Below are 22,395 nucleotides of genomic sequence, written 5' to 3'. Positions count from 1 at the left end.
TCTATCATTGACTCCTCATCACAGAGTAGGAGAGGATAGCAATTTTCACTGACCTAGAGCTAGCCAATGAGAAGAGATGGCAGCTCCAACCCTCCTGAAACCTCCAAGGCTTCCCTGCAGAGATGATGCAGAAGGTGTTATGTGTTCATTTAACATTTGGTGCGTGCATGCATGTATGAATGTATGTGTTTATATGAGTAAGTGATGTGAATGGGATGGCGTATGCTTGTGAATGCATAGGTGTGAGCAAGTGTGCATGTTTGCGTATGCGGCCCCCGCCATCCCCATGCTCTAATTACTGCCCACCACTGACAGAGATGTTGATGTATTTGAGTAATTGTATGAACCTTACCCTTGTCATGAAAGTGATAAATCCCATTTAAATATGTTCTATTTGTATTCTGTGCTTGCTTTCAGTATTGTATCACTTTTTAGAAATTTTGAGGTGTTTAGATGTGCAGAAATGTTGGCATCATGTCTGAATATTAGTAGGGCTGACATGTTTTATTGTTTTCAGAAAACAAAGGGGGAGGAAGAGGATTATCCCGGGTTCGCCCTCCTCAATCAAATTGTATTATTGCAAAACAGAGAACCCAGTAGTCATACACCTGAAAGCTCTCCTTTGTCCGGAAAAACAAAGATTTCTTCTGAAACCCTCACCCCCCAGGGTTACCCCTTGGTGGCATGCTTCATCATCGGGTCCAACCCGATCCACAACGGATCGGGGCATGCAACAACCTACGATCTATGTGGGAGCACTTATTGGTCTTTATTCAATGATAAAGAAGGTGTTTATAAGGGGGGAGTGGAGGATAGTACTGTGTTACGGTGTCGTTTTAAAAATACCTCGCTGGTAGGTATATCTATTTTACTCGTGCCTCTACTCAGGATGGATGAAAACTAGGGGGTAAATAGGAAACCAAGGATATAAAGTGCTATGATCCTATGGGTCAACAAGTTACGCCCCTACTACTGGCTCTTCTTCAGGACCATGGGAAACTAGTTCCTTGGTACCACTACTGTATGTGATTCACAGAAAACACACTATTTGCATGCCATGCCACACTGTGAAAAGTACATACGCATACCACCTAATTGGTGTTCTTTATTTTTCTCTCTGTCGAGATATAAAAAGGAGAGTCAGGAGCGTATAATCTTTTTTGTATATTCTTTTCTTCACCATTGTGTCAAACAAATATATAAGTAAAGGATTAATATTAAAACATTGCGTGAGCACTTCTAGTGTGGTTCTCCTGAAATGAATGAAACCAAAACCAATTGACTATTGGCACAAGAATAATTGCTGTGACAGTAGTAAAAACCATGCTCGTTTAAAAATGCATAGTATTGAGATGAAAGATAATAGCAAATAAAAACATGACATCCACATACACTTAGGATGCATTAATAGTGCACCACGGTTCCTCCTGTGAGAGGGTGACCTTTTGTCACACTCTGTAGGGGGAGGAAGTAAACAATATTCAGGCTGTGTGAGTCAGTACATATTCTGTGATCAAATTCAGATCCGTGAAAGTTCGTAGTGTGGAACTGGTCGTGCATCGTGCTGGTATTATTAAAACAATATATTCAAGCCGTACAGATCAGTATTTTGCGATCCGATTAAGGTTAGATGAAAAATTATGATTGCAATATGGAACAGGTGTTGTGTAATATCTAGTATCCCCACCGTATCGTGTATCCCCTTCTCTTCGGCACTTTTCGGAAACGAGACTCAGTCCGGGCAGGTTCAGACAGAAGCAGCTGATCACTGCTCGGGCTGAGTTAGGGTATACACGATTCAACAGGATGCCAAACTCTGCTCTGGCGATAAATCACCTGAAACTTTTGAACGAAGCGAGATAGACAGAAATAAATAGAGAGAATGAATCGTAATGGAAATATCAATTAATTAATAAACATTGTGAAAGCAAAGAAACTATTGCTGAAGCATATCGAATCGTAACGAAATAACATGAGGGGAAGAGAATAGAAACAATTGGCAGGGTTCAAATAAGGGGAAAAATAATATCAAAATGAGCGAAAGATTAAAATTGAGTTGAGCCTGGGTAGCACATGCGCTACTCTGTGGCATGATGTATTGGGGCATGGAATAGAAGCCCCACCCACTCTCCTCCCACATTTGCCATTGGCTTTTGTCATCAATCAATCAATCAATCAATTTGTAAAGCGCGCTGCTCACCCGCTAGGGTCTTAAGGCGCTGGGAGGGGGGTGCTGCTACTGCTCGAAGAGCCAGGTCTTGAGTTGCTTCCTGAAGGAGAGATGGTCCTGGGTCAGCCGTAGGTGGGTGGGGAGGAAGTTCCATGTCTTGGCCGCTAGGTAGGAGAAGGATCTTCCCCCGGTGGTAGTTCTGGGAATCCGTGGGACAGTGGCGAGGGCGAGGCTGGCGGATTGGAGCTGGCGGGTGGGTGTGTACATCGTGAGGCGGTTGTTGAGGTATTTGAGGCCCATGTCGTGGAGGGCTTTGTGTGCGTGGGTGAGGAGCCTGAACATGATCCTCTTGCTGACGGGGAGCCAGTGCAGGTCTCTTAGGTGGGCGGAGATGTGGCTGTGGCGGGGGATGTCCAGGATGAGTCGTGCAGAGGCGTTCTGTATGCGCTGGAGTCTTTTCTGTAGTTTGGCTGTGGTTCCTGCGTAGAGGGCGTTCCCGTAGTCCAGTCGGCTGGTGACGAGGGCCTGGGTGACCGTTTTTCTGGTTTCGTTGGGGATCCACCGGAAGATTTTTCAGAGCATGCGCAGGGTGTTGAAGCAGGATGATGAGACGGCGTTGACTTGCTTGGTCATCGTGAGGGAGGAGTCGAGGATGAAGCCCAGGTTGCATGCGTGGTCCGTGGGCTTGGGGGCGGTGCCCAGAGCAGGGGGCCACCAGGAGTCGTCACAGGCGGAGGGGGATGGTCTGAAGATGAGGACTTCCGTCTTGTCTGAGTTCAGCTTCAGACGGCTGAGCTTCATCCATTCCGCGACGTCTTTCATTCCTTCCTGGAGGCTGGCTCTGGCGGTGGCGGGGTCGTTGGTGAGGTAGAGGATCAGCTGGGTGTCCTCAGCGTAGGAGATGATGTTGAGGTTGTGTTGGCGTGCGATGGCTGCGAGGGGGCTCATGTAGACGTTGAAGAGGGTGGGGCTGAGCGAGGAGCCTTGAGGAACGCCGCAGATGATCTTGGTGGCTGCTGAGTGGAAGGGAGGAAGGCGGACTCACTGGGATCTGTCGGAGAGGAAGGAGGTGATCCATTCCAGGGCTTTTCCTTGGATACCGGCGAGGTGGAGGCGTGTAGTTAGGATGCGGTGGCAGACAGTGTCAAATGCGGCCGAGAGGTCGAGGAGGATGAGGGCAGCCGTTTCCCCGTTGTCGAGCATGGACCTGATGTCGTCGGTAGCTGCGATGAGGGCGGTCTTGGTGCTGTGGTTTGCTCGGAAACCTGACTGTGATGGGTCAAGGGAGTCGTTTGTCTCAAGGAAGGCAGTTAGTTGTTTGTTGACGATCTTCTCGATGACTTTGGCGGGGAACGGGAGGAGCGAGATGGGGTGGAAGTTCTTGAGGTCCGTGGGGTCCGCGGTGGGCTTCTTCAGGAGGGCACTGATCTCCACATGTTTCCAGCTTTCTGGGAAGGTGGCAGATGCGAAGGAGGAGTTAATGATGTTCCGGAGTTGGGGTGCGATGATGGAGTCAGCTTTGTTGTAGATGTGGTGTGGACAGGGGTCGGCTGGGGAGCCAGAGTGGATGGTGTTCATCACGTGGGTGGTGTCTTCAGTGCTGACGGGGGTCCAGGTACGGAGGGTGGTGGTAGGGGGTGTTGGTTCGGTGGTTGGGAGCGTGGTGTGGGTGCCGAAGCTGTTGTGTATGTCAGCGATCTTGCGCGGGAAGAATGAGGCGAGTGAGTCGCAGAGGTCTTGCGAGGGCGTGATGTCATTGTTGCTGGCTCTTGGGTTGGAGAGTTTTTTAACGATGCTGAAGAGTTCCTTGCTGTTGTGGGTGTTGTTATCCAGCCGTTCCTTGAATGCTGTCTTTTTGGTGGTGCGGATCAGCTGGTGGTGTTTGCGGGTGGCGTTCTTGAGGGCTGTCATGTTTTCTGCTGGTTGGTTGTTGCGCCAGGCTTTCTCGAGGGTACGGTAGGATTTCTTGGAAATTTTGAGGTCGTTGGTGAACCACGAGGCTTTGTTGCTGCCTGGTCTGCTGGGGGCATTCTTCATTGGTGCAAGGGCATCGGCGCAGTTGGTAAGCCACTGTGTGACGTTGTGGGCTGCTTCGTTGGAGTCTGTTGTGGTGCTGGGGGGGTTCTGGCTCAGGGAGGTGGTGAGCTGGTCGGGGGTGATCTTGCCCCAGCATCTTCGGGGGGCCTGATGCGGGTGGTGGTGGGTCATGGTTTTCCTGAAGCTGAAGTGGACGCAGTTGTGGTCTGTCCAGTGTAGTCTGGTTGTGTGGCTGAAGGAGATATGGTTGCTGGAGGAGAAAACTGGGTCAAGTGTGTGGCCGGCATAGTGGGTGGGGGTGTCCACCAGTTGCTTGAGTCCCAGGTTGGCGAGGTTGTCCAGTAGGGCGGTGATGTTGTTGTCATTGTTGTTTTCCAGGTGGAAGTGGAGGTCCCCTAGGAGGATGTAGGCTGAGGAGATGAGAGCAAGTGGGCTGATGAAGTCTGCGATAGCTTCGCTGAATTGTGTGCGTGGTCCCGGGGGTCTGTAGATGAGGGTGCCTCTGAGGGTGGTCTTGTGGTCGGTGTGTATCTGGAAGTGAAGGTGCTCGGCGGCGGTGAGCGTGTCGTCGGAGTTGGTCGTGATGCGGATGGTGTTTTTGTGGACGATGGCGATGCCTCCTCCGGTTTGGTTGGTGCGATCCTTCCGAGTGATCTTGTAGCCATCAGGAATGGCTATGGCGATGTCGGGGGCTGAGGAGGTGTTCATCCAGGTTTCTGTGAGGAAGGCGGAGTCCGGTGCTGTTGTGTCAACGCGGTTCCAGAGTTCGACGGCGTGTTTGTGGACGGAGCGGGTGTTGAGGAGGATGCACTTGAGGTGGTTGTTGTTGATGCTTGGTCCGGCGGGTGGGGTGGAGGTGCGGAGGCAGGTGAATTTGCAGGCTTGGCAGGTGATGGGTCCGTGGGTACGTTTCGGGGTTGCTCAGTGGCAGGCGGGGGTCCAGCCAGTGTTGAGTGCGTGGAGGGTGGTGGCATCATAGATCAGTCTGGTGAGCTGTCCTCGACGGGGGCCAGGGGTTCTGGCGCTGGGCGCGGTCCAGGCGCGGACGGGCGCAGACGGGCTTGCCTTTGGCGCGCCGGCGGCGAGGCCGCTGCGCGCGGCCTCCATAAGAGGGACAGAATGAGGGTGGAGCAGCTGGGAGGTGGGAGCGGGGCGGCTAACGGGAAGTGGGGGGCGGGGCCGTGGGGAGCGCGAGCGGCGGGAAGCAGGTGATACAGAAGGCAAGAGGGGGCTGGGGGGGAGAGGGCACAGTGGAGAAGGCAAAAAACACACTGAGGAGTCACAAAAACGAATTAGCAGTGCAGGCAGGCAGAGAAGGGGCACACAGGGGCACACAAGGAGCGAAAAACAAAGGGAAAAAAATGAATCACAAACGAAATAACAGTGAGCAACCAAGGGCACACAAGGAGCAACGAGGCAGTCAGGAGAAGCAGCGGCGCACAGGGGGGTCTGCGCGGTGGCAGAGGGAGCGACCTGCCTGAACACAGGGTCAAGGGTCGCTCCTTCGTAAATGCTGACTTCTGATTCGTTAATAGGCTTGTAAGTCCCTCCTTAGTACCGCCTTGTCTTCATTTGTAACCTCCCAATAGGACTGTCCCTTTTACTTCAGTTGTTACACGGTACGTCTTTTTTAGTCTGTAAGCACTATTTTCTTTAATGAGTTTCTCCTATTGCAGGCACACCATGCTTTCCTGCAACATTCAGTGCGCCATGGGTGTTTTCACTTTCCGAGCAGCCAGGGATAATGGCGGCCGCTTCTTTGAATAGGTCTCGCATTTACAAGAGTTTGAACTATTGGCATTGTAAATGTAGATGCTTTTTATTTACGTGTTAATTAGCAAAACTGTGCAACCAGTGCTAGGGTCAGCCATGGCTGGGAGTGTTAGCCACCCCTCCCCACCCCCTCCTCTGAAGTTCGGGTCTTGTGCCCCTGGTACATGTCCACACCCAAAGCGCAGTGGGGCAGGGATCTTGTGTCTAGTAGTGCTTTACCAAAGCCCTTTTTATTATTAAAATAAACTAAAAAATTATCATTGTATATATGACAATTTAAAACATAGCGTTGTGCTTACACAGATGTAAACCCCTCAATTAATTAAAAAACGAATGTCTGCCAGAGAGTTTCAAAATTGGAGCAAGGTACACGCATTTCAAAGTACTAATGTGGCACTTCCTCTGTTGCTTTTTAAATGAGTGAAAGGTGTCCTAAATACAAGTTAGAGGGAAAACAACTCGTACAACAAGGGCTCATAGTAAAATAATACGAACATAGAAGACATGCCACCAAGCCTTTCAGGTCATGTGCACTGTTTTAATCATCCTGTTTACGGACTGTCACTTCCAATCATACGATTTCTCATCATTTGTAAACTGGTGATTTCCTTTAACAATTGCCATGAAGGAATCAACATACAGTGTCGACTCTTAACCTTACCCTGTATGAATGAGATGGCGCCTCGGCTTTAGAGCAGCAAGGTGCAGTTCCAACAGCAGCTTTGCTCGGAGCGCTGCTGCTTCTGCCTGCTAAAGCCAAGGCTTGCCTCTCCAGCAGTGGGCGGGGCTTCCGTGGGCTCGTCAGAGGTGTCCAATAGACAGGACCTCCGGATTCTGCCGAAGGCCAGGGGGATACACGATCCCAAGGGGATACCAATTAATGCACAACACCGGCCGTGCGTCATGATGGTATCTATCAAAACAATAATTGGGAACACTAGTTCCCGGGAAAGGTCAAGCATCCAACACTTTCACTTACCGCATCTAGGCGAACCCTCGTTGAGTACACCAGGGACCACATCTCAGGGATGTGTGCTCTTCCGGGGTATATGTTACGAGTGAGGACGTGCCGACGCTAAGTCCTCCCGTTGTAAAACAGAACTTGACCGTTATGTCTAAAAAATGGCCGTCTTCGGTGGGGTACAGGCCGGGTTCCTTTCGGATATTTCTCGATGGAAGAGAAATCTTATTGGATAAGAATAATAATAATAATCCAGCATAGTGTGTTGCCAAAAATTATTGGAAAATGTATTGAGAAACTTCTTATTCGTTTTAGACATGGCCATGACTTAAGGGAACAAAAATCAGGATGATTTGTGAAGACAAAGATGATTGTAAAAATAGTCGTAAAAATTGATTGTGATATTATTATAGAAATGAAATTAAATGAGGGATGACTGGTCTTGGGGTGTGTGACCTATGTTTTTTCTGGTGTTCGTTACTCTGGTTATTTTCTTAAGTGAAACTGGTCCACAGGTAGTTATGGATACTGCCATTACATCATGGGCATTCACTGTATAAATGGGCTTGTTTCTATTGTTTTTAGTTATAGGAGCGTATAACTAAAATGTGAACCAAGATGACACATTTACAACCTAGTTAGGTTGATGTTGTCGATACTTTAGTATTTGCAAGTGCAGTTTTGTTTTATGAATATAAAGATAAGATCAGCAATCAAATACTATAAAAACCCAGGTATCTGACCTTAAGTTACAGGGATTTCGCACTAGCACCATCAAGCCAGAGGTCATGCCAGTCTGCATCCCCAGCAAGCCCCAGTTTGGGGGCCAAGCCAGTAGCAGTGTGGAGAAGTGGCCTTCATCCCAGCACTGTTTGTCATTATTGGGCAAAGCTGTGATAGAGAATAGCTGAGTAACTATTCTTCTAAACAAAACGGGTATACTGTTTGTTCCATCTTAAGAAACTCGAACCATAGGTTCGCTATTTGCTGCTTCTGCTACAAATTTAGCATAACACAAAGAAGGACTTTAAGGTGTTAGGGTGTTAAGAACTAGCTAACTATGTTGGAAAGCATGTTTTGGCTGAAAATGACAGGCATTGCAGCATTGCTTTTTGCATTCTGTGTGGCTACCGTTCATATTTTATCAGTAGACTAGGATTTTAAACTAAACAATTTAAAACACTTTTTCTGTTTCCTAGTGCTTTTTTCAGTGTGCTATTCACTAAAGGAAGAGGCCTAGGTGTTCCACTGTGTCTCTGAAGTAATCTTGTGGGACGGATCATTGCCAGAAACACTTCCTGCACTGTTTTGCTCAGAAGATTGTGTTTGGTTTGCAGTCCAACCAGATTTCTAATTCTTATTAGTGCATTGACAGAGTTCTTTCACCCACTGGTTCTAAATCCTACCCCTATGGTACCACCCCCAGATTATCCTGGGGAGCTCATAAGAACATATTTAGGCTCTGTTTGTTTGAGCAAACTTACAAAAATTCAGGTAGATGAGCAGGGTGCCAATTTAAAATGCTACTTGCTCCAAGAGACATTCAAGGACCAGCCTTTTGGGAAAGTACTCAAGACCAATAGGTTCTCAGCTGAATTCTACGCAACCTTAAGAGTTGCTTCGACCAACAGACTGCAGTCTATGTACTGGGCAGCATTCAACTGTAGGATTCTTCCCACTTCAACAAAAAAACCAATTGTAGTATTGCTACCCAAACCTCAAGACCCTCCCTGGATTTAAGATATTTTTGATCCTTAATATGGGCTGTAAAATATTAGGTAGAATTCTGGCTAATAGAATCTTCTCTTTACTAACCAGTCTAGTAACTTAAACCCAGTCTGGTTTTATACTCTTTAGGAACACAGCAATGAATCAACAGCATCTCTTCCATGTTCTGAAAGAGAGTCTGTTATACCATTGTATTGTAATGCATGTTACCAAGCCTAGCTTTCTCCTAGTTGCTCAGCCAGAGTGAGAGATGGTTTCGGAATGATGGTGTGACTGTGATGATTGGAATGCCTGGGTGCCTGTGTGGATGAGTGGTGACAGTTGGAGATGGGCTGAGCAGCAGGGAGGCTGCTCCTGATGGGGCTGAAGTGAAGGCTGTCAACTGGTATAAGGACTGGCAACTGGAATTTGGACTGCTGTACATATTTACATGGAAACAATAAAGAAATGTTCTTAACTCTTCCTGGCTACCTGTGTTAACCTGTGTTAAGGCACAACATATTTTGGTGACGACTGGACCTGGACTCTAGTGTTTTTATGGATTTAAAAGCTGTCTACAAATGGAGAAGGTTAAACTACAGGAACTAGGAGTAACTTCAGAAACCAAGAGAGCAGAACCCAAGCGTAACAAAGTTAAAGGCATCTTGTTTGGAGCAACAGGCAAGCCAGCCCCACCAGTGTCCTTGTCAGTGGACGGCCCCAGCCACCAGTGCTCTTTCCAACGGACAGCCCCAGCCTGGACGTGCTCCATTGGCCTTTTAAAAATGATGGTGATCCAAGTGGGTAAGTGGTGTAAGCCTCACTACTACCACGTGTGTGTGATCCAGACACATCGTTCTGCACAAGTCTTGATTGAGTCTATGGCTTGTTGAAAACAGGAGCTTATATTTTGAATGTCGTCTTTATGCTTACTATGGAAGTGCCCCTTCATTGTCATTGCCACTGCCCTGGATCGAAATGTTACTACCATCTGCGAGGAGTGGCTTTGATCTGTGGCAAGTTGGAATCAGACCCAGCGTGAGGACGTCCTAGGGGCCACACAGGAGCGGTGTGGTTGTGTTCATTGATTGCTTTTGAAGCGCTTGAAAATCGCAGGTGCTAGGTATGAGGAATGTTCTAGTAGTGACCAGTTTAATTTGTCATGGTATGTTCCATGTAACGTGTCTGCTGTGGCGGCAAATGAAGCAGAACTTTTGGGGTGAGGAGTCTTTAATTCTTAATGCTTAATGCTGTTATATTTTTAAAAGAAACATCTCCCAGCTGGGAATATTTTCACACGTCGTTGCTTACAATGAAGCCTGTCTGTTGTGTGAGCCGTCTAGTGCATGGTCATTCCCCTCGCAATTTACTTTTAATGCAATTGAGCCTTGGGGAAAAGAGCCCAGCTTACCGGCACAAGGTGTGGAACATTTGCGGTGAGATTATTACTAGTTACAAGCAGTTGTGAAGTTTAAAAAAAATGATTCTTGGGTATTTTCCCATTAACCAACTACATTTATGTTTACTACGATCCTAAATTCGATGCCCACAATATTTAGGGAAGTAGGCGATAGAGGGCAAGGTAATAAACAGCAGGGGATTGAACAAGGATAGAACACTAGGAGACCTAATCCGGATAAACATCTTAAAGGCCCAGTTCACCACATAGATCTTCCACCGGAGGCAGTACCTTATGTCATTGTACTCACAGGGGTTCCAGAGATAATAGAGGGGAAATTTGAAGGTAATCAGAACCTTAAAAACAAGGTAGTGCACTGGTTACGAGCGAATAGACCTTTCCCTCCAATATAGACGGAGAAATCCTTCATGTTAGGCGACTGGGATGGGTGGCCAATTGTGCAAATGCGTCTGGCTTCATCTCCACATGGCCAGAAGCGGTGGTCGTACCTATCTTCAAAAAAGGGGATAGGAATAACCCCGCCTGTTATCGACCAATATCCCTTCTGGATGCCTTAATGAAGGTCGCGGGCAGGATTATTCTCAACAGGTTCCAGATCTGGGCAGAGGATAAAAACAGCATCTCAAACCTTCAATATGGATTTCGTAGTGGTAAGGGCACGATAGAACAGGGCCTAAATTTAGCGCTGCTTACGGCAAAGTATACCCAAGCAAAGAAAGAAAGCCTATTTATTACATTTGTGGATTTAAGTTCAGCTTTCGACTGTGTTGATCACTCCACGTTATGGACGACGCTTAGTGATATGGGCGTGGACCAGCAGATCCTCCTATTCATAAGAGAATTGTATAGGGAAGCGGGGGCCAGGGTGCGTTATGGAATGGGTGGGGCCTGTTCTGACAAATTTAATATTAAGAGAGGGGTATGACAAGGGTGTATATTAGCACCCTTTCTTTTCACCCTATATATTACAGCATGGGTCAACATCTTAGTGATTTCCAGTTTGATTACCCCGCTGTCGGCGGAACCCCCATCCCTATCCTTCTGTACGCGGATGACGCAGCAATAATGTCACGCACCATTATTGGTCTACAAAGGGCGGTGGTCGAATTCTCAGTTTATATGAAGACCCGCGGGTTATCAATTAATGTTTCTAAAACATATTCCATGTCATGCAGTAACTCACAGAAACACAGCAAGGCAATTTTTCTGGCGAAAGATAAGATCGAAAACATGGCAAGTTTCTGCTATCTGGGAGTGATTTTTGACAGCAGGGGGAGATGGAAAAAGGCTGTGTTTGCTAGAAAACTGGCCATTAGTAGGGCCAACGGTGCGTTGATTAATTTCTCCAGGAAACTAGGTGGGCGTCCAGTCAAGGAACTTATCCAGATTTATAAAGCTAAATGTATCCCTGCTGGCACCTACGGCGCGGGGATTTGGGGGATTTCCAATGTGGATCAAATACAACGAGCTGAAAACGTTTTTTTTCGTTATTTACTGGCAGTACCCAAGTCTATGTCCATTTATTTTAGCCACAGAGAATTGGGGACATCGTTTGTAGAGGATACGATTAAATCATCACCATTGCTTTTATGGCACAAATTCTGGGTAACCCCAGAAACAGCTCTAAATAGAGACGTTGTTTTAGACTGCTTATCGCTAGATGGAGTTGCAAATATTGGTTACATTATGTTAAGACTTTGGCATCAGACATAGGGCACATAGAATATTTTGAAAATCCAACGTGCATGGAAACAGTTTCAAAACGTGCACTTAAAAAATTGATTTTGGATTTCTTATTCCATAAAAGGTGGCTTGTGGAAAAAAACAAACGTACAATTACTGAATACCAGTCATCTATTTGTCACCTAGGCATACAACCCTATTTATTGCTGGAAGTTAGTTCCTACGCGAGAATGTTGTTGACCAGGTTTCGGGCAGACACTTTTTTTCGTCTGATAACTTATCCGAATAGTAATGATTGGTTAAAAGCTTTAGCGAAGTGTCCTTGCGATGATTCATCGGACCAATCTAATATTCACTCTATTCTGTTTTGCAAATATTACGTGATTCCCAGGAGAAGGTTTTTGAAGCCGATCCTTGCAAATTGGGGAATCAGGAGTTGCAGGGCAGCTTATTATAAATTGAAGCAGCTAGAAACAGTATTCGTGGTAAAAGCTGTCTCCTCTTATCTGAGATCATTAATTGTTATGAGGAACACTATGGGAACGGGGTAACTCAGGTTAAGACACATTGTATTTATTTTGTTTTATTCCTCTTCACTTTTTTTATTAAACTATGGAAATTCTTTTTTTTAAAACCATGTAAATAAATTTAATTAATTTGGTTCAATCTTTTTAGCTTAAGGAAATTTAGAGGGATAGAGATGCGTATCACTCCATTTGCCTTACTCTAAACATCGGGGCCAGATGAGAAAATTTGGATTATTTTTTAAACTGTGTAAACACGTGGCGATTGCATTTTATCAAAAAAAATAATATATACTTAATGTTTTTACTTATTTATCAAATGTATTTTATAATTTGTGCTTTTATGATTTTGCAACAAAAGTCGAATAAAGCTAACTTGAAACTTGAAACTTGACAGTCTCTGAGTAATGGTAGTATGAATTTCCTACGTAAAGTAACATAGTAATCGCAAAAGAAGATAAAATGAAGGGTATCCTGTTCAGAGATATTGTCACAGAGACAAGGTTTTAAAGTACCAGGTTTAGAAAAACCTTGGGGGACGATAAAAGCCAAGGAACCATTAGCAGACGAATTCTCGTTAATACAAAATGGTGAAAGGGATTGCTGACAATTTGTAGGTGTGGTTGAACTTGGAGGTGTATAGATAATGTAATATAGCCTCTCACCGTTGGTTTTAGCAACTCCTTTTCTTCCCTTAATCCCTGGCGCTTAAACAAAACTGTTGTTTGATGTTTCTAATTTTGAGTTTGTCCAGATGTTTGGAGCTTAAGAATAGGTCAGGGCAACCTAGCCAATTTGTTAAATCCTCTAGGTACTTTAGCCAGGGAATGTGTTCAGCTCTGTCTAGCGCTAGACAGTCAGTAATTATTATTTGATTTACATTTATTGTAGGACTTGCCCAGACTCTTAGCCAGTGCATTAAAGGGGCTACTGCAATCTGGTCTGATATATATCCCACCCCTAATTCTTCATGTATTATATAAGCAGGGGTGGAATGCGGGACTGCCAAAATTTTACGTAAGAACTTATCTTTGTCATACTGAATGTCTTTTCCTTCCTAATATCCCCAAATATCAATGCCGTAGGTTACCATTGGGATACATTTTTCCTTATTTATCTTCATCAATGCCAAGATAAGTTTTGACCCTAGTCTCTTAGCAAAGTTTAGTGTTGGCCCCGTTGATCTAGCAAGAGTATTCTTTTTGTGCATAATTTGAGAGTGCCATGATGCACTATCATCAAAAGGTACCCCCAAGTAAGGGAAAGTTGGAACCTTTGTTAGTTCTGCACCTTTACAATAAAATTTGATTTATTTGGGGACTTACCCATGCCAATGGACATAGTGTGCAATTTCTTAAAATTTGTTGAGAGAGCTAAGGAATCCATAAAAGCTATAAAAGCATCTAATAATGATTGGAGGCACACTGCCGTTCTAGCTAGTATGACTGTGTCATCCGCCTATAAAAGTGCGGGAATTATCTTGTTACCAAACCTGGGAATGTCTTTACAACTAGCTGTTAAGAAATCTCCCAATTTATTTATATATAATGTAAATAAGAGGGGTGCCAGGATACAACCTTGGCGTACCCCTCTTTTCATATCCCAAGCGGCTGTCAAATCCCCATTACTGTTGTATCTAACCGCTGCTGTGTTATTCTCATGAACAGCATGTAAAAAAATTTACGAGCTCAGGTTCGAGACCCATATTACTTAGGATTGACCCCAATTTTGATCTATTAACACAGTTAAAAACTTGTGTCAAGTCCATGAATGCCAGATGTATTATGCCCTTTTTGGCAATGGTGTATTTCCCTACCACTAAATGTAAATTTAAACATTGGTCCAAGGTCCCTTTTCCTGGCCTAAAACCAAATTGCAGGTTGGAAATAACATTTCAGTCATCCAGCCATGTCGTTAGGCGGTTATGTACAACTTTACCCATTATTTTGGCTGCAGAATCTAGGAGTGAAATCAGCCTGTAACATGTGGGCTCATCCCTTCCGCCCATTTTAAAAATCGGGACGATGACTGCCGTCCCCCAGGATACTGGGTATCCATATAAACTTGCGGCATTAAAAACATTTGTCAAAATATTAGCCCATACATTTGGGTTTGCTTTATATAAATCGTCTGGAACCCCGTCGGGGCCTGGCGCCTTTCCACCAGATGTATTTACAATGGCTTTGTAGACCTCCACTACGCTGAAGTGGAGTGGAGTACTAGTTTGTCCATCTTCACTATAATCTTCTGTTTCACCCAGATTTACATCACTGAAAATGTTTCCAAAAAGTGATACCCATTTATCTGCTGGGATTAAACAATCAGTGTCAGAATTGGGAATTTCGGAGAGGAAGGAACTATTAACTACCAACCAAAATTTGAAGCTATTTTTCAATACACTAGCCTGTTATAGAGCGTCCCATGCCTGCTCCCTTAACTCATTCTTTCTTTTCTGGACTGCTATCTTATAGGCCTTTCTTTTATCCCTAACTTCTGCTTTATCTCTAGGGATAGATTTTTATGGCCTGTACAAGCTCCGTATGGGTCGCTGAGCATGCTCCATTAACCCATCTTGCGGCCTTCGGGCGTCTGGTCCGACCGATATCTGTGAGGTCAGATTGTATTTGTTCTGTTAATTTCCCGAAGGCTGTTAGAATAGAGCTGTCCTGCGTATCGGGATCTAGACAGGACTCGATTTCAGGGGTACAGACTGTGTATAGATTTTGTTTTTAATTGTCTGGGTCTATAGTTTCCCACTTTAGCATGCGGGCCTGATCTTTGGTTCTAAAATTTGTGTTTGTCAAACAGGTGGAAGGTTCTACAATTTCAATAACAGAGAGTAGTATTGCAACAGTGAGTGGATTATGGTCACTAAGGCCTGACCAGGTAACCATTAAATCCTCAGTAAATAAAACTAATGGAGCAGACATTAAAATATAATCAATGATGCTAAATCTTCCATTCTCTACATAAGTGGGTACCAGCGCCAAATTGTCTGTTTGTTGGAGGCAACATACATTTTGATTTGAAAGAATACCTTCAAACAAAATACCTGAAGGAGCATGCTCAAAATGGTTTGATGAAAAGAGAGACTCCCCCTGGTCCCGGTTTTATAAAACAATTTAAATGACATTGGTGAATATTAAAATCCCCTAGGATTATTTCATCATAATAAGATTGGTTAGTCTCCTCATAACATTCCAAAAACTCCTTTAGATCTTGCAGATGTTCCAGCTCATGCCTTCTAGGAAAGGAATTATAAAAATGTATCATAGAGGTACGTTTCTTAAAAGACAATTCGACAGCCAAAACATTTTGAGATTTACAGTCAACCAGATGTGTCCTACAGGGGAGCTTTAGTGAAAACATTAGGAGTAAACCCCCTCTAGCTCTACCCATATTTGATGAGATAGCACATTTATGAAACGAAATAAAACCATCTAAGTAAAAACAATCATTAGCATCCCACGTTTCCTGGAGGGCAATAATATGATGCATCGAAAGAAAATATTCACAGAGTAGGTTGCCTCTTTTGGACCTTATTCCCGCTATGTTCCAGGAAAGGACCTTTTCATGCGTAGCCATGGTGGGAATTGGAGTAGGGAGCGTTCCCGGGGTTGTGGTGGGAATGTTATCATGGTCCAGGACCGATGATATGTGAGTGTTTTGGGTTATGTTGACTGGAGGCGTGCCCTGATGTATTTTATCTTCTAACTCTAGTCAGTCATTTTCATCTGGATTTTGGAGACTAGCTAAGGGTTTGAGCATGTTGGCCATTGGTGCATTTTTATCTGTACTAGTTTTGTAAACAGACCTGCCAGATTTCCGGGGTATCTGCCATTGCCATTGTGTAGGGCGACTGCACTGGCTTGGGGGGTAGAAATGTTGTAGTGAAACTACTCTAATCAAGGAGTTAGAACTGCTCTGATATGTGCTGCCTATTAACATTTAGGCTTTCTCTGGGTCCTGGAAGTTGACAACTATGCAGTCTCCCACACTATTCTTTTTTGATTGATGACCTATCCACCCCACTCTTCTGGCCGTAATAATGTTGGATGATATGCTCTGGCCATTTATGACATTTTTAATGCACCAATGAGTCACTTTATGTATTAAATCCTGGGTGGATTCCTTCGTTTCTTCTGAGAGAGAAGGAACCTCCAGTAGAACTGCTACTAACGGGGCGGATGCAGGGGGCAAATCAAGGATGCTTTGGTTCACTACTAGGCCTGGGCGAAGCACTACGCTACGCTCGCGTAGTTTGCGAAGTTCGCGCTACTTCGCACTACGCGAACTGCACGTAGCACAGTGCGAACATGCGTAGCGTAGTGTTGCGGTCATTTTTTGCTTGCTCGCGGTCCTCAACGTCAAGTTGGCGACCGCGAGCAAGCAAAATGACATCCTGGCGAGACTTTTTCCTTGTTCGCGATCGCGAGCATGGAAAATAAACCTCCCGGCGAGATTCCCAATGCGAGAAGGTCAGGTTTCTCATTGCGAGGGGTCGCGTATGCTCGCGACCGCTCGCGATGAGAAACTACCAGTTCGCGTTGAGAAAGCTGCAGCTCGAGTAAAAATCTACTCGAGCAGCAGAAAACTACAGCTCGCACTGTGCAAGATGCCATTTTCAATGATTGCACAGTGCCGGTTGCTTGTCCGCACTGTGCAATCATTGAAAACAACATCTTGCACAGTGCGAACATGTTACTTCGCAGTTCGCGAAGTGCTACGCGTAGCTCGCGTAGTGCGAACTTCACTTTGCGTAGCTTCGCGAAGTGCTACTTCGCGAACTACGCCCACCCTTATTCACTACTTTAAGTATGCCTTGATTTTGTTGGATACGTGTAGGAACAAGGGCCCACTCAGGATCAGATGGTCTACTCGCCTGGATTGTCTCAGAATTCTGGACAGCAGGACCTACCACCTAGCTTGTATTTGACTTACTTAGACCACTAGGTATTCCCTCAATCCCTGGGGCATTTAAACATGGGACAGGTTGAATTTGATTCCTATTCCGGGATAGAGTTGCCGCCTCTACCCCCATTGGTTTTAACGCGAGTGTCGAAGCACCCTTATCACAATTGGTGATCAAATTTTGAACTAGTTTCTCAACCTTTTCTACTTTTCGCATTATTGGCGCTAAAAGAGCCTTTGTCATTGACTCAAGCTTTGTGAATAAAGATTCCAATAACTGCTCATGGTTCACACCAGGTTGTAAGGGCGGTTGTGTCCGTGTTTGTGACCATGGGGATTTCCTTGAAGATTTATTACCAATAGTTTGTTTTCTCTTGGGCGGTGGTGAATCTGAGGCCACTTCATTTCTCTCTAATATTTTATCGACTAAAATATTAGATGACATATTAAGTTCATCAGGGATGAGTATTTGACTTGTAGGCGCGGAGGCAATTTCTACTGATTAGCATTCTGAAGGACCCATGGCCACTGCTAATTTTCCTTGTTCCCCCTCCTCCCTCATGGCGTGGGTTTGGAGACATTTTTCAGCCTCTAATGATAACCTTCGCTCCGTCAGAGCTATCTCCTGGGTAATTGCATGTGCAGCTTTGGTCAAGAAAGAGTGAATTTTACCAGCCATGCATGCCCCCGAGGCCCCCCCATTATGCGGGTGTTTTCCTTTTGCCCATTTCTAAACCCCCCTGTGCCTGTGAAGTCTCTGTGGAGAACTTAGATGGTCAGGGTTAATGGGGTGATAAAAAGTACCTTGTATTTTTGGCTGATTTCCGTCCAATGTCTCAGTATCCAAGGTACAACTTGAGGAATTCGTAATAACAGCCAAGTGGTCTGGCCCAGCTCGGCCTCCTCCGGTCGCTGATGAGCGCGGACGGGCCCGCCCTTGGCCTGGGCTTCCCCCGGGCACAGCCTTGGCATGCCTGCACATGTCCCGCGCTGCTGGAGCCCTGCTGGGATTTTAAAGCGCCTCCGGGTGCGCGATGCGGGCGTCGGCGGAGATGTCAGCCGCGAGGGAGCCTGGGAGCTGTAGTCCTGTCCCACTCCTGCTTCCCCCTCAGTGACAGCGGTGATGGTGGCAAGAAGGGCTTCCCGCGCTGCGGGAGCCCTGCTGGGATTTTAAAGTGCCTCCGGGCGCGTGATGCGGACGCTGGCGGTGATAGCCGTGAGGGAGCCTGGGACCTGCAGTCCTGTCCCGCTCCTGCTTCCCCCTCAGTGCCAGCAGTGATGGTGCAAGAAGGGCTTCCCGCGCTACGGGAGCCCTGCTGGGATTTTAAAGCGCCTCCAGGTGCGTGATGCGGGCGTCGTTGGCGATGTCAGTCGAGAGGGAGCCTGGGACTTGCAGTCGTGTCCCGCTCCTGCTTCTCCCTCAGTGACAGCGGTGATGGTGGCAAGAAGGTCTATGGTTTTGTGTACCTTCTCAAGCTGCACTCCCTGACACAAGGGTGGTCGTGTTCTAGGTGGGAAGTCCACCACCTCTCTGTTTTGTTGTTACACTATGTTACATATTGTGTGTGAGTCGTCATGCACTACATGTCTCATCATGCTGTCTTGTGTGTAAGTCGCCCCGTGCCTCACTAGTTGTCGTGTGTGTAAGTCTCCACGTGTCTCACATGTTGTAGTCTTGTGTGTAAGTCGTCCTGTGCCTCACGTGTTTCTGTCTTGTGTGTAAGTCACCCTGCGCATCACTGGTTAGTGTTGTGTGTGTTAGTCGCCCTGCGCCTCACGTGTTTTTCAGTGTAAGTTGCCTGTGCCCCAGGTGTTGTTGTGCGTAAGTAGCTGTGCGCCTCACCGTTTGTATCCTCTGTGTTGTTCACCTGATGGTACACATGTGTTTCATCTCCCCCTATTGGGGCTTGGTCTTTGGGTTTGTTACCTAACATGTTGGTTTCACCCTTTTTGCCTGTTTTTGATTTGGGTGTTGGGGTATTTGTTTTCTTTAGCCCAGGTTAGTTCTTTTGTGTTTAAAAAAAAAAGAGGTAATATGTTGTGCTTAGCAATGCTTGTTACGACGTTCATGATAGAACCTCTATGCGTTGCTGTAGTGCCATCGAGCGTGGTGGATTCTATGTGTTAGAACTTCTATGCACTGCTGTAGTGCCCTCGAGCGTGGGGGATTCTATGTGTGGCAGATGCTGTGCAAAGGTACGAAACCACCCAATGTGCCGTCTCTAACCCTCTCAGCTATGCCCCCTTTAAAAAACAAAATCAATGCAGCCAACGTGAAAATATGAACATGAACGGAGGTGTTCCTGTTGGGTGACCTGGTGGATGTTGAATGGTTGCACAAATTCAGTAATCTTCGGCAACTCCCTCAAATACCTGTTGGTCAATTTCTGGAATTCAATTTGCTGATGTGTACATTTGAAAAGACAAGGGATATGTCCTCAGACATCCGAAAGACATATTTATTACTGTCAACACTGCTAACATTGGGACAACATAGGAGAACAATAACACTACCGTGCTCATCTGCCATTTACAAATAACAAATCTGGAATCTATGACTACTTATACATTCAGATAGAATTAACTGTCATGGAAAATCTGTAAGGATGTCATATATGCTGTAGTAGTGACTGAGGAGGGCAGTGGCAGGTAGTTGGACTACCATAGAGAAAATAGTGAGCATCCAGAAAGTCATAACGTTTGGCTTTAATATATATACATATATACATGCTTACCTACATACATACAGGGTTTTGAGAGCCCTTATTCAGTCAATTATATTCCTTTGACCATTCAAAATGTGATTTTAGGAAAGTGAATTATTATGTGTCCACCTCAAAGGATAAGCCCTCCACTGGCTGGATGGCAGACAAATTAAATCAAATAAACCGTGGCTCAATCCCTGGTAATGTGGCACAAAGCAGTCAGGCTAACATCAAATGCACTCTGTAAAATGTTTAAGCAGTGCATGAACAGTTAAAAAAGTCACCCTTAATACAATAAAACTCCAGAACACACTTCAAAATAAAAAGGACAAACATCCAATATGGGGAACAGGAGATATGATTTTTTAGAGAATTATAGTGAAAAGGGGCCAAGAAATGTAAAACACTAAATGTAAGTCAATATTCGTATTTGACTAGGACCAAGGTGCAATTTCAGACCACTACAATAGAAGCTGGATCACACACACAAAGAAGATTGGCCCCAGTAAAAGTCTGGAAGTCAACAAAATTGAAAAAGTTTCTAAGTCTGATTTCAGAAAAGGGACTTTGTAACTTTTTCTTAAAGAAAAATATTGAATTTTTTTCTAAGTATCAATGCAGAATGGTTCCTTGTCATGTTTTGAGAATGAAAATGCTCTCCACATGGGACTCTAACAAAATTGTAGCTGCTGCAGAATGTCCGATACCTGAAGCAGGTTGCTCCCAATAACATTCTGGAGCTTTTGTGATTCCCCCCTGAAAAGTTCCTAATGCCCAACTCACAATGGGACATAGTCGTTTTTTCTGAGGTGCAGAGATCTCCGCATGGGACAAAGCTGAAATACCATCAATCGCCGTTTGTATTTTTTTTCCAGGGGGTTCCGCTGAAACTCTGCTGCAAAAGTGTTTTTAAAGTTTCCAAACTTTCTTCTTGTGTTCATACAACCACAGGAGTACACTTCTAAGGCCCTGCAGGATCTCAGGGGAAGGCACTTAGAGACTCTTAGGGTATCAGGCAAAGGCCAACAGAAAAGGACAGGTCCAATCCAGTTGTCACTGGTCCATTGAGATTCTTCCAAGTAGTATCCTTCCCAGATTTTAATGTTCTGGGAGTCATCCATGGAATCAGCCTTATCAATCAATCAATCAATCACGCATTTGTAGAGCGCACTATTCACCCGTGAGAGTCTCAAGGCGCTAAGGGGGGGGAGGCTGCTACTGGTCGAACAGCCAGGTCTTGAGGAGTTTCCTGAAGGTCAGCAGGTCCTGGGTCTGTCGCAGGTGGATGGTGAGGGTGTTCCAGGTCTTGGCGGCGAGGTGGGAGAAAGATCTGCCGCCGGTGGTCCTTTGGTGAATCCGTGGAACGGTGACAAGGGCGGCGGAGCGAAGCTGGCGGTTGGGGGTGTAGAAGGTGAGTCGTTTGTTGAGGTGTGTTGGTCTGGCATCGTGGAGTGCTTTTTGAGCATGGGTGAGGAGTTTGAAGGTGATCCTCTTGTTGACGGGGAGCCAATGCAGGTCTCTCAGGTGGGCAGTGATGTGGCTGTGGTGGGGGATGTCGAGTATGAGGCGTGCAGAGGCGTTCTGTATGCGTTGGTGTCTTTTCTGGAGTTTGGCCGTGGTTCCCGCGAAGAGGGCGTTGCCGTAGTCCAGCCTGCTGGCGACGAGGGCCTGGGTGGCTGTCCTCCTGATTTCGGTGGGGATCCATCTGTAGACCTTGGAAGCATGCGGAGGGTGTTGAAGCAGGAGGAGGAGACGGCGTTGACTTGCTGGGTCATTGACAGTGATGAGTCCAGGATGAACCACAGGTTGCGTGTGTGGTCGGTGGGTGTCGGCGCAGCTCCCAGCGAGGCCAGCCACCAGGAGTGGTCCCAGGCTTATGATCCTTTGGAGCTTTTTCTTTGCTTGGATTTCAAGTGGAAGGAGGGTCCAACATTCTTATGGCCTTTTCACTGGGCACAGATGCCAAGTGCAGCAGGTTCAGCCCAACTGGTCCTTCAGAAGTCCAGCAGTGCTCTGAAGAAGGCTGGGTGATGGCACAGCTTTGTAGATTTCACCAGCCTGTGGGTGAGGGACACCTTAAGATACTCCTAGTCCCTCTCTGACCAATGGAATAAATGTTTTCAAACCCTGGGCTACCTACTTTTCAGTAGTTCATGGTTGCCTTGCTACATACAGGCCCAAAAAGCAATGTGTCAGGGCAAATCCACGATGGCCAAAGTCTTAAAGCTACACTCAACCTGGCCTCTGACAGCTGGGAAGTGTAGTGCACTAGCATCCAGTTCAAAGCAGGCCCCGGAGTCACAACACAAAATGAGACAAAAATCGAGTACGACAAAACAGGGTCCTTCAGTAACCAGACGGGGCAAACACAAGAATTGTGATCTGGTCTGTTTGATGTCTTTCATGGGTGCAAACAATTTGCACATGTCTCAGACAGACCTGCCATGCAGGATTTGACACTGCGGTGCATACAGGAGGGACAGCTGCCCCTACACTGCCCATGC

Source organism: Triturus cristatus, chromosome 2_1 (genome assembly GCF_964204655.1).
Source record: "Triturus cristatus chromosome 2_1, aTriCri1.1, whole genome shotgun sequence".
NCBI classification, from domain to species: domain Eukaryota; kingdom Metazoa; phylum Chordata; class Amphibia; order Caudata; family Salamandridae; genus Triturus; species Triturus cristatus.
The sequence above is the reverse complement of the archived record's forward strand: the minus strand, read 5'-3'. Positions refer to the sequence as shown.